Genomic DNA, 22,787 nt, shown 5'->3' on the forward strand with positions numbered 1-22,787 from the left:
ATTCCTTACAGGCTGAGGCCAATGGATAACCCCCTCCACAGCAGTACAAATCAGGGGATTAGGGTTGTGTTATTTGGCTGCAATCCATACGAACTTACGTAGGAATAATTGCCATTGAATTCAGTGGTACTTTCCTCTGAGTAGATATGTCTGGGATTGCAGGACCAAATGATTTGCTAGCTTCTTGGATTGTATTGTCTAGCTCAACTACTCCAACATAATGCTGGAGATGTTTCTGCAAAATCTGAATTGCACTGATGGAAAAATCAAAGTTCCCTTAAATTACACTCAAATGTATGCTAAATACATTGGGTGAACTTCAGCCTTAGCTACCCATCTCAAAACTGGAAATCAATGTCCTCTCTCAAAGGAATTATTTGAAAATGAATGAGAATGTTATTTGCCGAGCAATTTGTACCAGGCAAATCCTACATAAGTGTCACATGCTGTAATAATTCAAGGGGACAAACTAAGTTGAAATCAGTTATATAATAAAAGATGTGGCTAATTTCAAGTTTATCTGGGGACTACACCATCTGAACAGGGAGCCCTGATGTATGGGGGCTTGCCATTATTAGTCAGTAACCTTTAAAAAATGCTTTTTGCACCTGTTCAATGACATTATGCATCTATTCAATATGTTCTAGGTCTAAACCTGAGCATGGAAAACAGATGCTGCTAGAGCTGAACCCTGCTCAACCCTGGAGCACATTCAAGTCCACATAGTACAATGAATGATTCCTAACAACTGTTCCACTTTAGAAACAAGAGTAATTCAGATTTCAAAAACACCGGAAGGAATTTGGGTGAGGGAAATTTCAGAAGCATCCCTCCCCAATAATTTGTGGGTTCTGTTTTGGAACATCCTTGTTCTGCTCTTATAGCTTACTAATATCATAACATTATTTTTGCTGATCTTGCCACTATTAATACCTCTAATGGACTGAAGAGATCTGTTTTCAGCAAATTTAGACAAATGCATTTTATTCACTGCAGGAGAAATCATTGCTGAATATCTGAATAACAATGGCAAGCACATGCCATAGATGACTTTCTTCAAACATTTAATTAGCAAGATTGGATTTGAACACTAAAGTCAATTGTTTGTCTTTTATTTGCCATAATCGTTGCAGACTATGTAATGTGAATAATGAGAGATCTTTATTGTTTTAGTGTAACAGCACTGTTCTCCTATGGAGAATATCAAAACATTTTCCATGGTGTAATTAAGGATGCCTGATAAAGACAGTAGCAAAAATATGGAAAGTGGATTGCATAACACAATCCTGTTCAGTTTAAAGTTACATTCAGAGTCTGAGTGCCCTGAATGTTTCAGTATATGCACTGGATCTTGATATGAGAAAGTTCTTTGAGGTTATTTAATATGGAAGTGGTGGAAATATTGCTCAGGCACCACCTCCTGCTTCACCCCTACTCATCACATTGCCTAATCAAGGATAGTGTTCTACAATGTGCTATTTGCCCACATACCCAAAATGAAGACTCAAGAGACATTATTACACCAATAAAGTGTTAATTGCACTGACTGCCTATATGCTTCAAGGCCCAATTCAAGGTGCTGGTCCCTTAAAGTCCTTAATGCAGCGGTCAGCAAGGTTTAGCTCGCCTGGGCTGCTTCACTCCAGTGGTGATCTGTCCATGGGCTGGATCGCACGCGCCCGTCAGCGCGCACCCCCGCGATTTCCGGTGTCTGTGTCTGTGCAGGTGTGATTTCCGGTGTCTGCATTTGCGCAGATAAGATTTATGGCATCTGCGTCTGCGCAGACGCGATTTCCGGCGCCACAGAAGTGAGTCCCCGTGCCGTGCTGCACCAGTTTAGCACAGCACGCCGGGACCCACCGAGTGGGAGGCTCAGTTCGGGGGCAGCTCGGGGGCCAGTTAAATGACCCTCATTGGGCCGCTTGTGGCCCATGAGCCTTAGGTTGCTGACCCCTACCTTAATGGCTTGGGGGTGCTTATGCCATATGACCCTGTCAGAGATTTACAAGCAGTGACAGAAGCCCTACTTGTATGTCCATTTGAGAGAGAGGTTAAACTGGTGGCGATGGGGATTGCCTCTCCCCCATGGGTGCAGCTCTGCTAAAAGCAACACCTGTGGAATTCTGTCTGCTGTGTAACTGCTAAAAGGCACAGAGCTTCTCCCAGGAAAAATGGTAGAGAGAGAGACAATTACTATTTTATTAGGATGATGCCCTATCTCTTAAGCAGAGGAATATTAATTTTATCAAAAATATAGCCTGCCAAATCTAATTCTCTCACTTATCAGACATCATTTCCCCCACAAAGAGACTACACCACAATATTAACATCCTAAATGTATGGCCCATTCTAATCCTTGTTCTGCTGACCAAGCATGCAGAAATCTGTGTCCTCAAAAGTAATCTCTTCCTCCATACCTTGATATTAATCACAATGTTTGCAGATGAAACTGAAAAAGTGTAGCAGTTCCAATTTACTTGTCTCACCCTTGTTCAGTACAGTCTGGATACAGGCCATCGCCAATCTGAAAATAGCCCAGTTTACAGTCAGCAATTTGACTTCAAGCAGATCAATTTATTCTCCTCCACCATCCTGTCTAAATTTCAGGGTTTCTTTCTGATGAATATTAAGAGGAGTGCTAAAAAAAGGGAAGACTCTTCTCGCAGGAAGAACCTGTCAGGCTCAAGCAGGAAAAGATTCCCTCTTGGGATTTCTCTACTAGCAAGTTTAACCCAGGAGAAAAAGCACACAGACTGTGAATATTTAAGTGTTGTTAGTCATGTAACTAAGATTTTTGGGATGTACGCATAGTATCATTAATACTGATAAGCCAATATGCTGGGGTGGGGGTGGGGATTTGATTTAGTTCATATTCAAAGGTGAACCTCCCTGATTCAAAGTTTCCAAAATAATATGAGAATAAATACAGTACTCTTACAAAGTCGCACGTCCAAATTTTTAAGTGAAGTACTACAGCCGTGTAACATATACAAAAATGCACAAAGACTTATTTTACCGAAAATAAAATGCAAGATGCATTATTATTAGGTTAAATTATGAATATCAGGCATAAAACGTGACTAGTAGGAGAAATTCTCACTATAAGTTTGATAAAATTCTATGAGGATTTTTTAAAGTAAAGTTTTAATATCATGAAATGAAGCAGAAATGTAGAGAACTGTATTTAAGACTGGATAGGGGAATGACAATCTGAGAGAAACTGAAATTGACACATTTGTCCATCCTTACCTGCACATCCTTTTCTGCACATGTCTTCATGCCAAAAACAGAGACATTCTGAGTGTGCAGGGCTGCTTAATCGCATGAGGGAACTTGGAAGATGCATAAATCCCACACCATGTTTCAGCTTCTTTTCTCAAGTTCCACTTCCAGCTTTATGCTAAAGTGCCAGAATGTGAGGGATGACACATTCCCCGAAGAATTAAAAAAGAATTCCATTCTGAAAAGACAATCATGCTTTAAAGGACATTTTTAAAAATACTGATATGCAAGGAATGATTGGTGTGAGATCATTTTCAGCTGACTGAGGTCATGTGTAGTCAAGAAATGTCAAGTGTATGACACAAGCCAAGCAAAAAAAAAGGTCACATGCCTGGCAGCTATTATGATTATTCATGATGGAATTACTTTTCTTTGAACTCCTCATTTTTGTATTTTGAAGTAAAGAAATGGTAAATTCCCACAAGACTCACATCTCAGCAGCAATTAGAAAATTTCAGCAAGCTCCTTTTCCTCTCTCAGACTCTCAGATCATTCTCAGGTAGCATGAACATAGGTATCATCATGTTTGCATTTGTATGTCTGCAAGATTTTAATGTTTTTAATTTAGTGGCACAATCTCATGAATTCCTGCAGAGGTACTGCTAATACCCTCGTTCAAATTAGTCAGATTCCTAAACCAAGTTCAAGAGGGTGGTAATCATTCTGTCATGTTCAACAAGACTCTAATTGAGATACAAGCTGGAAAAACAATGAAGGATGGTGGACTCTTTTTCTCAGGCCACATCACCAGCAGATGCCACCTCGTGATCTCAGGCCTGACCATATATTTATAATATGTGCCCATATGAATGGCCCTCAGGGTCCCTTCCAACTCTACAATTCTATGATTCTGTGATTCTATGAATGTCTAGGCTATAAACCAGAAGATGGTACAGCTAACTTGCAGGCTTTCCCTGATGGTTGAAAGTTTTTTCACATTGCGTTGCTCAGTGTTATAACTTAGTACTATGTGTTAGAACTTTGATACCCATCTCTTACATTTTAGCTATGATTTTACGACTGCATAACACCATTTCTTCAGCAGTACATAAAATGTATATATGCATGAATAAATAAATAAATTCCCATCAAGAATAGAAACTGAAGGCAGATTTTCCACTGAGTCAATCAATGCAACCCAACATCTAATTTTTAACACACACACACACTCCTGATAATTTACCCTCTTCAAGCAATATTTAGCTTTGCTTTATTCAGATAGTTGCAAAGGCCTCCAATTCAGGCTGGAGGATTTAAACACTCCTATATTGATCCACTGCTTTGGATACCAGGCTGGTTAAAAACACTCATACAATAAAGTGTTCAGAGCCTATAAAGCTGGAGAGGGAGGGAGAAGGAGAAGGAAGAGAGAAGTGAGCAACTGGACCAAGTTGCTCAGAAAAGAAAGCCCCGTGACAGAGGATCAATAGGAAATATTGTGGTAAAGGTGCTGAAGGAAAAAGAAGGGTGGCGGAATTGCTGCAGAGGAAATGCTAAAGAGTGCACTAAGATGCCGCGGCTGAGACCTTGCGGTAAGGGAGGCCAATTAGTACAGGATGTGCCGCCTTAAAATGGTTGGCAAGCCTGCAGCCCTTCTTCTGCTTTAGTGCTCAGAGATAAGACAGACTGCACTATGTCTTTGGGGCTATTCCAAGAAAGTAGGTCCTGTCTCGCTACAGTTCTTTCAGTGCCTTGAATAAGAAAACGTCCTGGAACAGGATTCATAAGAATGGCCCCCAGTGCAGTAGCACAATGCTGTATTTTAAACCAGATTGCCATGTTTGCCTTCTACCTTCTTCTGAGAGAAGATACTGAATCTGCACACATTTACATTTGTTTTTAAGCTGCTTTACCTGGACCATCTTTCCCTAGCACTCTGCCACACCAGGAAGTAGCATGGCAACTAGCACAGCAAATTACTACAGTCGGTTTTATGAGCGTTGTACAGAAAAGTTCTAGATAGTTCCAGGGTCCCTTGTATGAATACACCATAGTGAGTTGAGTGGTGGAGGGCAAGAGCCAGGCTTGAGTGGACCCTTGACATAGTGCCATCAATGTCCCCACCACCACCAAGTCCCTGCTTACATCCCTGCCAACACTGTCAATGGTGCCAACCAATACTTGGGTCTCCTGGTGACATGGGGGCAGGGATTGGTCCTAACAGTGCTGTAGCTATGAGTTACCCACTCCATTACATGAGGTTACCTAGAGGTGGTGCAGTAATATGATCAGAGAAAAGCAGTTACATAGTTGCAGGCAGCCACCATAGTATATATCTCACATTGCAAAGCCCAATTGCATCGTGGAAGTTAAAGCAAAGTGGTTGCTTAGCTTCCCTCATGCTGCTGTGCTGTCACTACTTCAAGGTAAGTCTATTCAGGAGGAGCAGGTGACTTGTGGCTGCAGCAACAATTGCCTATACAGTGGTACCTGGGGTTACAGATGCTTCAGGTGGCAGACTCCGCTAACCCAGAAGTAGTACCTCAGGTTCATAACTTTGCTTCAGGATGAGAACAGGAATCGTGTGGGGGCGGCAGCAGCAGTGGGAGGCCCCATTAGCTAAAGTGGTACCTCAGGTTAAGAACAGTTTCAGGTTAAGAACGGACCTCCAGAACGAATTGAGTTCTTAACCCAAGGTACCACTGTATGCTGTTGGAAGGCCCTAGTGGTGCATGGCTGATGGCAGCTGTCCAAAGTGCTGAATCTGGTGCCTGATGCAGTGTGCTAGTTTACCAAAATTTCTCAGATGTTTATCCATGTAGCAGGTAAAGAGAGACATTGGTTGAGCAACACTTGCTTAGCTGTACCATACAAAGCCAGGATTAAGGCAAAAATGGGTCAAGGTCTTTGATATGGTAGGGGTCTGGAAGGGTGTGTGACAACACACCACAAGAAAGTGTATTTGTGCTTACAGGACTAAGGGCACCTATGGCATTGTAGTGATGACAAAGCAAAAGTAAGTGAAGTGGTTATGGGTATACAAAATGTCTTTTGTTATTCTTTGTCTTAATAAAAATCATTTTAGAAAATGAATTCCAGGTACCAAGGTCAAGAATCAAAGAGAGGAAAAGATGGCAACAAGAACTAGGATGCTGACAAATTTTCACCAGTGTATTGTATTGTTTAACTAATTATTTTGTGCTTTTACCCTGTATTTTTATGTTGTGAACCACCCTGAGATCTTTGGATGAAGGGCGGCATATAAATTTAATATAGCAATAGCAACTACAACTACAACCTATCTCTATTCTCATCAAGTGAGCTTGAAAAAAAGCCACAGGAGAGTGATCTTCATGGAGACTGCTTATTCCCTTCCCACATATACTATCCATGAAAATAATTCCCATGCTGCAATTAGGCTTTTAAAATAGCCTCCTCTTGGCTCTAACAGGAGGCTCCCCCCCCCCCGCAAGCGTAAACCTGTGAAGCAAAGTGCAGAGAAAAGCGAACACATTGTAGGTCAGATGAGAAGAACCCATGGACTATATCTAGTTCACCATTCACTAGTTCCTCACCTCTGGCTTGATATGCTGTACATTTGTGTCTACTTCTAACACCATGTTTTGGACCATGGTTACTGAATTTAGGCTACCCACGGCTACTGATAGTTTATTAACTGGTTCTGTACAAGCGATGGCAGGGGCCTTAATGCATGCCAGTGTGTTGTTTTTGTCGTTTTTGGTCAATGGAATGGAGAAATGTTGGATGCTGAATTATAAGCTTGACTGAACTTATGGGTACAGCACAGATTTAATTAGCTGAATGCAACACAGTTTCTACATTATTAAGATGTGATCTGACCCAGGCAACGTGACTAATTAATTTATCTCAGAAAACTGGAAAATTCACCTTTACTTTCTCAAATATTAAAAATATATTTAACTCTTCTCCTCTGCGCCATCTTTAATAAGGTAAAAATAATTCTCCTAGATTGTACCGCTCCCTGAGGCCTTCTGAATACCAATTTTTTTAAAAAAACCAACAACAACCCCACCTTCTCATTTGACAGAGTAACTAGTTTTGCGGCTATATACCAGGGAAGACACATCAGTTAGCTTGTCCTAGTCACTACAGATTTACCTGAATACATTCAACTTAATTAAGAGTTCTCTGCTCCTGTGAAGAAGAAAGGAAAATCTATCTACAATCTCTGTTGAAAATTTGGCTTTAAAGGGTTTGGGGGAAATCATCATGTACTGGGGAGGTTTCTCATTTCTAATCTGGGTATAATGTTTATTTCAGTCTCAGCTACTGGTGTTGTTGGTATATCGTTTTTAAGCAAGTCTTTAAAATATTTTAAATTGTAAAAATTGTGTTTTATGCTGCTCACAACCCTGGACTCTCATAGAAGAAAGGCTGATGTAAAAATGAAAATAATGATAATAGCAGCAGGAGCAGCAGCAACAACAGCTGAAAGATCCGTGGCTGGAAAAGGAATCTTAGCTTGGCCAGATAGCATAAACTTTAGTTTGGTCAGTCAGAGCTTGGAGAAAACTCTTAACAAATGCATAGGCCTAAAGGCTAAGGTTGATACTTTAAAGAAGATACATGCATGTCTATCTTGGTACTTTCCCCCTTTATCTAAGACTGTTTACAAGTAATGTCACTTTTCAGTTGCCTTCAGACCAATCTACTTTGCTCTTCTCTGTGTTTTTTAAGACTTCCAGCTCCTGACCCCACTCCCACCCCACAATCAGATAAAAATAGCAACTACAAGATTGCACAGCTCTTCTAGGCCTGCTGAATATCTAAATACCGCTTTCCCTTTGGTTATTAATGAAGCAAGTTCATACGTTGCTTCCCCCATTATCCCATGTAGACGATGTGCTCAGCTGCCAAGATTGCAAGGGATAATAGGCAGTGACAGGCAAGCGTAGGCAAAAACGGCCCATTTCGGCTGTCATTTTGTCGTACTTGAAAACCAATGAACATCGTGATAATATAGCTGTCCCTTAGACACATACCACTGAAATTGAGGGTAGTGTTTAGCCAAGCACCAGTCCATGTACTGGACTCTAGTCAGGCTGAAAATTTAGCCCATCTTGGGAAAAGAAGACCTCTTGGTATTTAGACATGCATGGCATTCCCCTCATGTATAAAATGTACTATCCTTTTAGGGCAGGCTTCCTCAACCTCGGCCCTCTGGATGTTTTGAGACTACAATTCCCAGCATCCCTGACCACTGGTCCTGCTAGCTAGGGATCATGGGAGTTGTAGGTCAAAAACATCTGGAGAGCCAAGGTTGAGGAAGCCTGTTTTAGGGCTTATTTCTTTCCTTCACCACTAGTGCCATTTCAATTTTACTTGCAGAGGTTTGTGATTCTTGGGCTTCACTTCCATATGTCCGAAGAAGCTGGAAGATGGAAGAATGTGTTGACCTGGAAATCTAACCAGTGCATGCTTGGCTTAGGGGCAGGGTGAGGATTGTCAAGTCAGTTTTGCATTTACTTATGACTTGTATTCAACCACTGATGAATCTGAAAAGAAGGTGATATAGTAGGATGGTCCATCTTTTACAGAAAAAGGAAATGGGTTAATCTACTGAGTGTGCTTATTCCCGTGAGCATGTGAGTGTAATAGCAGCCAAAGTTTAGACAGAAATATCCATGTTTTCTAAGCAGGCTATAGACAGCACAGCAGTCTTCAAACCCTCTCTCAAATATTCTGTTGCACACAGACAAACTGAATGGCTCAACAGGGACTGAAAGGTTTCTCGTCAATGGCGCATGATGTCAATATTAACAGCATGCTCTAGGACATAGTCTAATTCATAATTTACTTGCACTCTTGATTGATAATCATGATGTCCAGTGGACATCTGGAAAATTAATCTGGTCTATCGAAATTAATTGGAAATTGGAACAGGCAAGTCCTATCCATCCTTACACAGAGCTACTCGAACAGTTACATTTATGGTAGGGAGGCATAATGTAGCATGCAGCGCATCTTATCATTGGTGACATATCCAAAACAATAACTCAAAGGTTGGGTGCAGTTCTGCAATTCACCCTGTGAAGAAGGTAGGATGTAGCCTACCTTGATTTCAGTAAGGCATTTGACAAGGTGCCCCATGATATTCTTGTAAAGAAGCTGGTAAAATGCGGTCTTGACTATGCTACCACTCAGTGGATTTGTAACTGGCTGACTGACCGAACCCAAAGGGTGCTCATCAATGGTTCCTCTTCATCCTGGAGAAGAGTGACTAGTGGGGTGCCACAGGGTTCTGTCTTGGGCCCGGTCTTATTCAACATCTTTATCAACGACTTGGATGATGGACTCAAGGGCATCCTGATCAAATTTGCAGATGACACCAAACTGGGAGGGGTGGCTAACACCCCAGAGGACAGGATCACACTTCAAAACGACCTTGACAGATTAGAGAACTGGGCCAAAACAAACAAGATGAATTTTAACAGGGAGAAATGTAAAGTATTGCACTTGGGCAAAAAAAATGAGAGGCACAAATACAAGATGGGTGACACCTGGCTTGAGAGCACTACATGTGAAAAGGATCTAGGAGTCTTGGTTGACCACAAACTTGACATGAGCCAACAGTGTGACGCGGCAGCTAAAAAAGCCAATGCAATTCTGGGCTGCATCAATAGGAGTATAGCATCTAGATCAAGGGAAGTAATAGTGCCACTGTATTCTGCTCTGGTCAGACCTCACCTGGAGTACTGTGTCCAGTTCTGGGCACCACAGTTCAAGAAGGACATTGACAAACTGGAACGTGTCCAGAGGAGGGCAACCAAAATGGTCAAAGGCCTGGAAACGATGCCTTATGAGGAACGGCTAAGGGAGCTGGGCATGTTTAGCCTGGAGAAGAGGAGGTTAAGGGGTGATATGATAGCCATGTTCAAATATATAAAAGGATGTCACATAGAGGAGGGAGAAAGGTTGTTTTCTGCTGCTCCAGAGAAGCGGACACGGAGCAATGGATCCAAACTACAAGAAAGAAGATTCCACCTAAACATTAGGAAGAACTTCCTGACAGTAAGAGCTGTTCGACAGTGGAATTTGCTGCCAAGGAGTGTGGTGGAGTCTCCTTCTTTGGAGGTCTTTAAGCAGAGGCTTGACAACCATATGTCAGGAGTGCTCTGATGGTGTTTCCTGCTTGGCAGGGGGTTGGACTCGATGGCCCTTGTGGTCTCTTCCAGCTCTATGATTCTATGATTCTATGAACTCAGCCTCAATATTCATATTACTTTCTGAATACTTCCCTCATTTCAAATTCACCCTTACTCAGGGTGTAAATCAGTGTCACCATAATAGATTTTAGAAGATAGCTATACTATTCTGCACCAGAAGGGTTCTTCTCCTGTTATTTATCACTACATGGTTTCCAATCAGCTGACCTCCTCACAAACTATATAATAAATGCAAAGGAATATGGAGCCAGATGTTACACCAGAATATACATTCGCACTCAGATTGTAGTTAGATTTTAAACCAGATGTTTCCCAGTACCCATAAAATCATAAAGCATGGGAGAGAGTTAGGAAAGTGCTAGTTTTAACTTTTAAAGTCCTTTGTTGTTTGGGAATAGAGTCCCTAAAGCATGAGTGGGGAACCTTTTTGAACTACAGCTTCTATCATTACTGACCATTGGCTAGTGCCAATTTGATGCCATTCCAATACCAAGGAAAGAACTTCTGCAATCTTTTGTGTTGTTTTTTAAAATGATGATGGTGATGGTGATGATGATTATGATATTTATACTCCACCCAGCTGGGTTGCCGGATATTTATGATATTTTAAGTTGTGAACTGCCTTTATATTTTATGTAAGTGCTATATAACAGCAATATCAGCAATATATAAATACTTCTGTAAAAATAAATGAATGAATATCTTTAAAAACAACAACTCAGCAGGCATCTTAAGTAAGTTTTCTGATTGGTGATTAACTTTAACTGATTTTTATCTGTACTGAATTCTTTTAATCTGACTGTACCTCATTTACACACCATGCTTTTATGTGGTATATAAATGGTTGAATAAATAATAAAATAGCCAACTTGAAGAAAAGTTGTTGAGATTTTATTTATTTATTTATTTATTTATTTATTTATTTATTTAGCAATGTTGTTGAGCTGCCGACTACAGTATTCCGGTTATGTCTGGGAAATTCCAGACTTATGGCAACCCTACTCATTGTGAGCAATCTTAGCATGTTCCATGCTACTGTTCAGGACTTGGATGTGGCAGAACCCTCTGCTGGAACCCGAGTGGGGTTGGGTGTTCACTGCTATGGGCTTCTGTGCCTATGAAAATTGTGGTGGCTCTTTCAAGTGGTGTTCTTGCCAGTCAAAAGCCACCAACACATGACCCTGAAATGGAGTACTATGTCAGTGGGGCAAGGGAAGGTCACCAAGGGACCTGCTGGCCCATTTCAAGGTCAGAGGCCCAGTAAAGGCCCAGAGCTGGTGCAGTGCACTGCGTGTTCTGGCCAGTGCAAGCCCAGGGCTTTGGAGTGTGTGGCTGGGTGTGGTGCTGGGTGTGGGTCCAATGCTCCATTCTGGTCCATTGCTTCCCAGCCAGAGATAGAATCGCTCTTTCATGGCATCAAGTCTGAAGCCTAAGCATTGAGCTCCTTTCATGATTCAGTTTATCATTTACATTATGTTACCTTCCCTTACATATGATTTCTTGCCTCCAGAAAAAGAAAGTCGCACAGAGTGAAAGGAATTACTGCACATTGTGTAACTAAAGATTTGGAATTGCAACAATTTGAATGCTTTCAACTGGTGTTTAATTGAGGGGAAGGGAATGGGGATGCAAATAATTCACTCACACTTAAGGGTTACGATTTTTCAGCATATGTTCATAATTTGTACAGCAAATTCACTGGGATTTATAGAAATACCAAACATCTGGAAATGCTAAGCTTTCCCCCCTTATCCTTTTTTGTACCCATCCCTTGTTCAGAACTTCAAAAGAGCAATGTGGATGTTTCAAGCTTAATAATAAACACTGACAATTCTGATTTTGATATTGATGATTCTTTAATATTGCTGATTCCATTATTTGAGGCTGACTGAATTCATGGGACCGCTTGATTAATGGCATAGGCCAGCTGTATACAAAGTGACATATTTCAGCCAGCAATGTTTTAAAAGCTAAAAAAGAAAGAAAGCTAAAATACTTTTCAGAATTGTCCAAGTTCAGTTAAGGAGTCTTACAAAGAGAGATTCAAAAAGTGGTTAAAAAGGGAGGGGGGATGCATAGCCTAAGAAAGCGCTCACAAGAGAGAGAGAGAGAGAGAGAGAGAGAGAGAGAGAGAGAGAGAGATAAACTTGCAGGTGGATGATGAGCTTACCCAAAGTTGTTAAATCATAATGATAAATATTTAAAATATTTTGGATAGAAGAGTGGGGTGAGCATAGAGGGGTGGGACATATGAAAAATGCAACCTCAGAATTGTGACCCATAGGAAGAGCTGTAGCTCAGCAGTAGAGCATATGCTTGGCATTCAAGTGTCAGATTAAGCCACCAACATCTTCAGGTTGGGCTTGAAGACCCCTACCTTAAATCATGGAGAGCTCCTGCCATTTGTGTAGTCCTAAGCTAGATGGACCAATGTCTTCAATCAACAGAAGGCAGCTTTCTATGTTCCTGATGCAGGTCTACAATGGAGGTGGTAGGTACCTAGGGAAATGAATGAGGGCCGACAGCTCAAGAGCCTATAAAGCAAGTCAATGAATAGGATGGGATAGGAGAGGCAAGAGCCCACAACTAGTCAGGATCAGGATATGGGGCAGGAGATTGCAAACAGGAAAGTGTTGTTGTGTTCATGCCCTGCTTGTGAGCCTCCCCGAGAACAGACTGATAGATTGAATAGGTCTTTGGTCTGATTGAGCAGGGTGCAGCTTATATTAAATTTTGGCTGGCTTTTACAGGCCTGCTCCTTCCTCCGCATAGGAGAAATTGAGCATTGTATTCAATGTTGCACCGAGCTTTGCAGGTGCACAAGGCAACTTTGAAGGGGAGCACAAGGTTAGGACGAATTCTTTGCCCTCTCCGCAGTTCCTCCTCTGTCTTAGTGCAATGAGGACTTCAGGCATGTTCAGTGCCTTTTTGGTCTCCTTAATCAAAGAACAGAACCAGTGCAAGGAATTGTTGGGCACCATCTGCAGCCCACACCCAAGCAGAGGACCCGTTGCAGCTGTTGAGGTGCCTGCTCTCTTCCTCCTTGCAGTTTCTGCCTGTTTACTGGTCCTCTCTGATCATGCAACCTGTGGGAAGACAGGGAAGATGCCTCCACTTCTGGACAGTTCTACGGACTGTAAGTACTGTAAGTAAATAAATTGTATTTATTTCTTGTTCAATTTCTCTCAAGGTGACACACATGGTTCTTTCCCTCCCCAATTTATCCTCATAGGTTTGCAGGTAGATTAGGTTGAGAGACTGTGGTGCGCATTCTCTCTCCTCTCTTTCTCTCCAATGCAGTCTTCAAGAATGCTCAGAAGCCTTCATTACAGAGAGTGAGGAACAGCTTAGAAAATAACCCCCAGTCTCTTTGGTTGCTGATTTACCTTCCCCTACTCAGCTTGGTAAGTTTGAGGAAATGTGAGAAAGTAGCTGAGAATGGAAATGGTCAAATTAGTGGAGTAGTGCTGAGCCATTATGAGCTAAAGTGAAACTGAGAAGAAGAGCTCAGCTGATAAAGTCTTGGGGATTTCCCAACCATTTCCTATAATTATTGTCCATCATAAAGGAGGAGAGCGAAACTGCCAGTAATAGGATAACCATCACTCTGGAGTTAGGGCTTTCTCTCTCTTTTTTAAAAGTTATGATGGACCTCGTTTCAAAGGTATACACTTCTCAAGAATCAATTATCTTTTTTCACTTTTTGTTTCTTGAACATTAGAGGCAAAAAAGGCAACTGTTAAAAGAAGGGACGGATACAAAGACTTCATGAACACTATGCAGAGCTATCTTTATAACCTCTCACTCATTTTTTAATAACTGGTTTCCCCCCCCAATCATGCTTTAACCAGGTGTCATGTTATGCTTTTATTATTATTATTGTTGTTGTTGTTGTTGTTACTTTGGCTTAACTTGGCAGTTTAGAAGGCTCCTGTCTCACTTGTACAGGTGAATCCAAATTGGTTTGTAATGTTTAATGTAATGTAATGTTTTAATGTAATGTAATGTTGTAATGTAATGTTTAACCAAGAGATCCTAACAATGATAGGGAGATATTTTTCAAACTCAATTTATTCTACCATGTTGCTGAAAAGGGGGGGAGGAGAGAACGCAACAGTTGATGCTATATTGTGAAAATATTTCAGTGTCCATTAAAATGTGTTAGACTGGAAGAACAAAACTATGTGAGTTTCTTGTGGCATCTTACTGCATTACAGCTCTTCCCTGAGCATAGCTTGATATATGTGGAATACTGGCTGGGCCCTTATTTCACTTTAGCTCGCCAGGTGTGCTATCAGCTCAGAGTTCATTATTCCTGTCTTGTGGACTCAGCAGGTTAGGAGCTTCTGCCCAAGCTTCCTCAGGACCAATTTGTTTTATTCAGCTACAGTCTGGTCGGGTTTATGCATCGAACTTGTAAATGCTTCATATTTATTTGAAGAGCAAGCGTTTACATTGTCTCCCCATGCTTCCTTCCCTTGCCAGCAATTGCCCATCATCACCATCATCACCCATGTATATCACACTTAATGCCCATATAGGCTTCTAAGCAGTTTACAAGAATAAAACCAACACCACCACAAACATTATCATATTTAATGAAAATACATAATGAAACAATCCCATTAATCCCTGTTGTTCCCAGGGGCTGCCAAAGAAAGCGGTGATGCAGAGCTGCTACTTTTCCTGGTTGTCCCATGTAACACCTAGCCTGGCCTCCTCTCCAAACACCCGGATACACTTTAAGCAAATGGCAAGCGCAAACACTGCAGGTGTGCAAAAATGTGCCTCATTCCCTGTGCCTGCTTCGGGATATTTATTTTATTTATGATTTATAACATATATAATGTGTGTGCCTCCATGCAATTACTATTTTGTGGGAGAGATTCAATAACATGCCAGAAATTTAGGTTTCTGCAATTGGTGGATTAAAGTGTTGCTTGCTGGGAGGGAGAGGAGGACGGACAAGGGAGTGAGGAGGTCGAAATGGCAGAAACAGACTGGCAGGAGCACCAAATCAGTTATGCTGGTGTATTTGTACCAGCTAACCTTCCCACTGTCTCATTGCTTTCAATCCTGGTAAGCAACCACAACCCACCCACTGGCAAACTAATGTTGCAGCTCTGCGCTACCCATCAAACTGCCTGTGTGTGTGTGTGTGTGTGTGTGTGTGTGTGTGTGTGTGTTTTCCACAACAGAAACAGAATCCAGTCTTCAGGGTTTTGTTTTTTTCTGAAAAGCAAGATGAATGTATGCATGTGAGAAACTGCACAAAGATGAAGAGATTCAGTAATGCTGAAGAATAATAATAATTTATTATTTATACCCCGCCCATCTGGCTGGACTTCCCCAGCCACTCTGGGCGGCTTCCAACAAAATATTAAAATACAGTAATGCATCAAACATTAAAAGCTTCCCTAAACAGAGCTGCCTTCAGATGTCTTCTAAAAGAAGAAGATAAAACAAGAATGAAGATCTTTAATAATCAACCTTATCTAGTACTTTAAAAAGTGATTCTTTCTCATAACCTCTTACCCTTATTTGCAGAGGCTGAAATGCTATGAACCAAAAGGAAGCTAACAATCACTAAATACTTCTTTTATTTTTTTTGCTTTTGCAGATTTAGCTTTGATGCAATAAAGCAGACTTATGTGGAAAAGGGCACAGCAGGCTGTCAATTTATAGGCAAGTATATATCAGCTGTAGCCGAGAGCATTATACATTTTGCAAACCTGTTTAGATTGTTTTGTGTCTGGCATATGAGATGCGGTTCAGTTTTTGAAATTATATTTATGGTTGTATTGCAAAGACAAAGACCGCTTCCTTTACACAGTCAGACTGCTTAAAGCTTACTGAAGTCAATTGGATTTAAGCTGCCTAACTGCACAGGAAGACAGCCAAAGCTTTAAAGCCTGATCACTTCAACTGGCTGTAGTTACTTTAGCATTAATTGCAGTTAGCTGTGTGGATGTTTCAAAACAAGCATTGTGCTGCAAATTGGTGTGTTAAAACTCAGTGTGTGCACCGGTGTGTATTAAAGCAATGATTAGCACTATACTGATATCCTAGTAAAAATCCCTTTATACTATGTTTAGGGCAGGGCCTCTGTAAGCTCTAGCGAGAGATGAGGGATATATTGGATTCAAGTTGCGTTACATGATTCACACTTTCTGAAAAATACAGGAACCAAAACATGGTCGTCCTTCACACTTTGAATTTTGAAATGTAGTTCTACAGCCAGGTAACGTGTACAAAAACACATGTGATGGGGTGAAGTGTATATATAAGTGCATTGTTCATTGAAAATAATATACAGAGTTTCATATTAAGGAAAAGGTGCTTGAAAAATGATATATAAGCCAAAACCACACACATGTCATCATCACCATCTGGGTGACTTCCAACAAAATATTTAAAAAAGTGAGAGAAACACTTATATGGAGAAATGTACACTAAAATGCTGATAATTTTTCATGAGGATGTTTCATAAAATCATCACCATTTTCACAAACCGATGTGCTAATGTGAAAAACGGAATAGAATTTTGGGAAACGGAGAAAAATGAAAATGGATGGATTTACCCAATGAGCCCAGCAACCCCAGAGTCGTCTGCAACTGGACCTAACAGTCAGGGGTCCCTTTACCTTTATCCCTGGCACAGTATATGTCCTACCCTATAGAATGGTTTCAGAAGATTGCTTTTGACTCATCAGTGTGATGAAAAATGGACAACAGTGTGAAACTGGGATGCAGGATGTATCTCACAAGTGTCCTGTGGACCTTTCTTCTCATCCAGTGCTCCAGACAGCTCTTCCCCTTCGCCGAAAAGTTCCATCTTACTTCAGTGGTTGACGTCTGGCCAACAGATTCCCACACTCCATTCCCACGAGCCACAATGAAAATTGCTGACATTTCTCAGACAGACACTCCAATTAAAATCAATGTACTAGATTCGCATCTTGTGTAAATAATGTGTGTCATTGAAGTCACTGATTGGCCGTTCACCAAGCATGAAATCAAATCCATAAGGCTGAGCAAGAGCAGGATCTGGCCACAAGCCATGCAACTGATTGCTTCTCTGGATGCTGGAGAGCCACAAAATTAAAACTGAGTTACAGTATTAATTGATTCAGGATGGCTCTTTCCCAGTAATTATAGCCGAGGGGGCTCTGTCAATACAATTTGCTCTCAGGTGTCAGTACTTTGTCAAGTAGAATGGGTTTAGGTGCACATAGCATAATGAGTGGCTTGCATGAATAAATCAGCCTTTGTCCCCCCCCCAAAAGAAAGAGAAACTCTCCAGACATAGAATCTGAAGGAAAATAATCAATGAAATATTTGATTTGCTATTTTATTGTGTTATAATGGTTTGGTATTTTGCACAATCTATGGCATGTTAGTTAACTGAGTGATATGTGAGAAGCTTGCCTCCCAATAATATGTGTTGGTTTATACCAAGTGAAAGCTCCTTAGATGATACCTGGTAGGTGATAGCCATTTTTACAAAACCAAAGATGATCTCTTGTGTCAGAGTCTTCACCCCAGTGGCTTTAAAATCATTCCACTTATCTCAGTAAGGCCACTTACAAATAAATGGCTTGGCCGGGTCATTTCTCTGTTCATTACAATATCATTAACAATTCTGATTTTTTTCACACTATCCATCATTCATCAGTTAATGCTGTGAACTGCCCTGTGATTTTCAGATGAAGTGCAGTATACAAATCAATCAATCAATCAATCAATCAGTAAGTCAATAATCAGGATGAGTGGGAAGCTAGGAGAAACCAATTATTTCAGTCATGGAATTAACCAGTGCTATTTTTCTGAGGGTATGCAGGGGTACGCATACCCCTAAACATTTTGTGAATCTAAGTTTGGCCTCATTGAGGGGCAGTAATTCAATATGAGTAGGAAAATGAGAGTACCCCTCAACATTTTTTTTAGAAAAAAAAAGCACAGGAATTAACATCAAATCACTAAAACCACATTTTCCTTCTGGTCCAGCTGCTCTGCTTTTGGCAACTGTGTGTCAAGCAGATATGAATATGGCAACTTTAAAAAAAATAAAATGAGATGCAGGGAAATTAGAGCCATACCGAAGCCATCCCAAATAGGTGGCTTGTCAGGTCACTGGCAAGAGTAATGGATGGGCTTCCCCAGTGTACCAACATAGTCCTAACCTTGTCACCATCCTGACCTAACCAGGACCTTTTGAGGTGAGCTGCAGTGATGTCACTTTTGGTGGAGGCAACTCAGATGTTGTTGGACTCTAATTCTCATCAGCCCCAGTTGGCATAGCTAATAGTCAAAGGAAGATGCGAGTTGTAGTAAAAAGACATCTGGAAGGCCAAAGGTTAGCCACTTATTTTCTACACACACTCTCTATTTAGCTATCTTTTGCTGAGGCAAATTTCTGTCCACACCTGAAACCATTTTTTTTTTTTTTTGGTAATGTACTATGTGGGAGTCAGGATAGGGAATGAAGGAAAGAGGGGGGGGGATGCAATGTGTGATTTCAGCCATAATTGTCAGTTTCATTTTGCAGACTATAATTCACACATCTGTTAATTTGCTGAGACTGGTCATTCTATTTCAAGTCTCCATCTTGCCCTTCTTCAATTCCCCTTGCATCTCTTACGTCCTCCCCTTAACTTTTAAATTATGTTGATGCTACTGGTTTGTATTTTGACTTCACGTTTCACTGAAAGGGGCATGGATTTCTGCTCTCTGCAGTTAGCTAAGGTATTTTGCAGCTTGGAATCAAGGAATGAAACCACACTTAAAAGAATCTTGTGGTGGAATCCTTTCATTTAAAGAAAACAAACAAACACACCAGTTGTTCGATTCACATATTGAAAGCTCAAGCGGGAAGGGATGCTTTCTTGCTCTCTTTTTCCTGCAGCAAAGAGTGCAAAAAGCTTCATTCTGCAACACACATGTACACCCCACTCCTGCTGAAACTTGGCTAATTGCTGTGGAAATTTATCCAAGAGTTACAGAGCCAAACAGGTGCTTTGCTCAATTTAAATGTGTGTAATCTACTATAGCTCTCATGTGGTGCTCACACTGTCAACAAATGATGTTCTTTTAAGACAGGAACTGTTTTCTAATGCGACTTTTTATATGGAAAACCTGGCTACTGTATTCCACATGCAGTTTATATTCCACACACACCAGTCACATTTTCCTTAGCTGTGAGAGCAGGATGCTGGAATAGATGGCCGATTGGCCTGATCCAACGGTTTTTTTTAGAATCTTATTTTGCCAGGCTCTCTGATCACAGTGCTTGATGCACATCGAGGTAATATATCTCCTTGTTGTGTTCTGTTCTCTGCTTCTTCTGCTACTGGTGTTTGCTTGGGCAATGCTGAACCTCTGAGTCCTTCTGCCTCTGTACCACAGGCCAACACACCCACTCCTGTCAAATCAGCTCTGCAGTTAATTTCTGTGACTTTTGGTGCCAGTTGAGAAAACACATACCTGAAGCTGACCCCTGCCCAATGCAATTCATCATCATTCCTTAGCTCTGCCACCTACCCTTCTGAAATTTTGCAGGTTGCTTCTCTAGGGGTGCCTGTATGATGTCTGCAGTTTTCATCTTTTTAGTTGTTGTTCACAAAATCCTGGAAATGGAAGAGGAGCAAATTTCTTTTACTTTCTTCTCTCCCAGTTCAGGTTTAAGGTTTCCAAGCAAAGAAATCCTGCATCTAACCTTCTGAGGTTTCACAGATATCTTATCTAGGGGGACCTCTATCTGCAATGTATGTGATATTTGTTGTCTAGAAAACAATATTGGAAATTAAGTGAAACCCCTTTTTTTTTTTTTTTAGCACTCCACCCACAGGAAAAAAACCACACCATGTAAGATCTCCCTTTGCAGGAAAGCCAATGTAGCTATCCTTCTGACTCTTGGGTGTATTCCACTGATCAGAAGGGGGGGGGGATGACTACAAATTTCACTCACTTCAACCCCCAATAATCAACAAGTCATGCACAGTACCTTTAAAAAAAATTTAAAGATGTGCATTGCAATCAAAAAACAAAAACTTGGGACTGAGCTGCTTTGAGGAATGTGAAAAATATTAAAAGTACCTACATTGGCTCCCAGTACATTTCTGAGCACAATTCAAAGTGTTGGTGCTGACCTTTAAAGCCCTAAACAGCCTCGGCCCAGTATACCTGAAGGAGTGTCTCTACTCACATCGTTCTGCCCAGACACTGAGGTCCAGCGCCGAGGGCCTTCTGGTGGTTCCCTCACTGCGAGAAGTGAGGTTACAGGGAACTATGCAGAGGGCCTTCTCGGTAGTGGCGCCCACCCTGTGGAACGCCCTCCCATCAGATGTCAAACAAATAAACAACTATCTGACTTTTAGAAGACATCTGAAGGCAGCCCTGTTTAGGGAAGCTTTTAATGTTTGAAGTTTTATTCTGTTTTTAGTGTTCTATATGATAATTTATGATAATTTCCCTCAGATGTAGGTTATGAGAACATACTGCTGTTTCTATTTTTGTTTCTGCACCATTCTATTTATATGACAGAAATTTACCCAAGTTATACACTATCAGGTCTATCTTTAGAAATGCCCATCAGAAACGCCCCCAGTCCTATTTTTTGTAATTGGTATGAACTAAGTCAGACTTTTTCCTGATGCATCAAACTGGAGTCCAAACAAAATACTGTGCTTAGTGCACCCCCTCATCTGAAGTAGTATGCATATTATATCCAAATTGCCTCTTTTTGGGGGTGCTGCTGCTGCTGAAGGAAACTGAGGTGCTTCAAATTAAAACTCTTCCTGTTATGTACTGAAGTTCTCACCCTGGGCCAGCAGGGGGATACTGTAGATAGTTATGCAAATGAAGGATCGAAAGTGACGTTCAGTGATTGGCTAGTTACAGAAAATGGTTACTGTTGCATTCTAGTGGAGCTCTATATAAGCAGGCTGACTGAGCTCCTCAGTTCAGTTCTGTTCCAGCTTACAAATAAAGAACTGCTTTGGAAGAATCACTGTGTCGTCTGATATGTTCGTCCACAACTTAACACTTCCTTCAGCCTTCAGTGAATTATATTGCTGAAGAAATGTTTAAAAACTCCCATCCTTTTTTACATAACCATGCTATATTGGGCTCAGCTGCACCTGATTGCATTCTCAAATGAATCCAGGACATTAGGCATGAGATCTAAGCCACAGTTTACCAAGCACTGTTTTCTTGTAACTCGTTGTGTTTTAGCTAAGATGCATCCATCGAAAAGGCAGAATTAACAGCCCAACTTGACTCCCACTGAGGAAACGTCTCCTTTCTTTATACTCTAAATTCCTCCACCTCTTAGAATTCAAGTAAAGGTGGTTGTTCTGATTTTATCACATCTCTGTACTCCCTGTACTTGGCATTGACCTTCTAAAGAACAGATGCTTTTGTTTTTATAATTAAGATAATGATCACCTAATAATTAAGAAACCGTTAAGATAATATTAACTCATCAAGGGTGTAGCAGGCTTTCTATTTCAGTAATGGGTATGGAATAAACTATTTTCCTGGGGGTGGGGACTGAAAAGTAGTTCAGTTTTCAATCCTGTGCACACATTGAACTCAGTGTAGTTTGCTTTCAAAATATTATAATAATAATAAGGATTGGGCCACTCCAATTTTGCCAAGCCCAGTTTTGAATCAAGTTGAGGAGAGGTTATCCTTCACTGATCCTCCTACCTCTCTCCTTTCCAGAACATCCTGGGTTCTGCAATTCCTTGAAGATTTTCTAATTCCTGCCAAAATACTACCGCCTTCAGGCAAAAATGGCACCCACATTAATCAGATCCTGAGGAGGAAACCGTTTTGAGCTATATTTCATCTGCATAATATTCTTAAATGCTCTCTTTTTTTAGTTAAAAAAGAGACTGCTTTTTACTTCTTTCAAAAAATGTCATACTATTGTTCAATTTTAACTTAACATTCAAATGTATTTTCCACTGAAGCACAAAAGAACACAGTGGTACAAGCTTAGTTTTCATTAACAGAAAGTAAGCCTTTGTAATCATGCTTCTTTGAAATTATTTCTTCAAAGGGTGCAAGAGATCTAATAAACTCTTTTTTTCAGACCTTGTAGGAGGCTCATACATTGTACTTTTGTTGCCATTGCATAAGCCTTATGTGTTTTACAGACAATAAAAGAGATCACTGAATATTAATTTCTTTAACAGCTGGACCCTGCACTTTGACTGTGAAACAGGTCCCCTTGCGATATTCATCTGTGTCCTCCTTCTTCATCTTTTGAAACCACTTGAAAAAACTTTCTTTCAATACTTGTTGAAGACCTACTGGTGGTTACTCTTGGTGTATAATTCTCATTGTGACTAT

The sequence above is a fragment of the Podarcis raffonei genome, chromosome 1 (assembly GCF_027172205.1).
Source record: "Podarcis raffonei isolate rPodRaf1 chromosome 1, rPodRaf1.pri, whole genome shotgun sequence".
Classification (NCBI taxonomy): domain Eukaryota; kingdom Metazoa; phylum Chordata; class Lepidosauria; order Squamata; family Lacertidae; genus Podarcis; species Podarcis raffonei.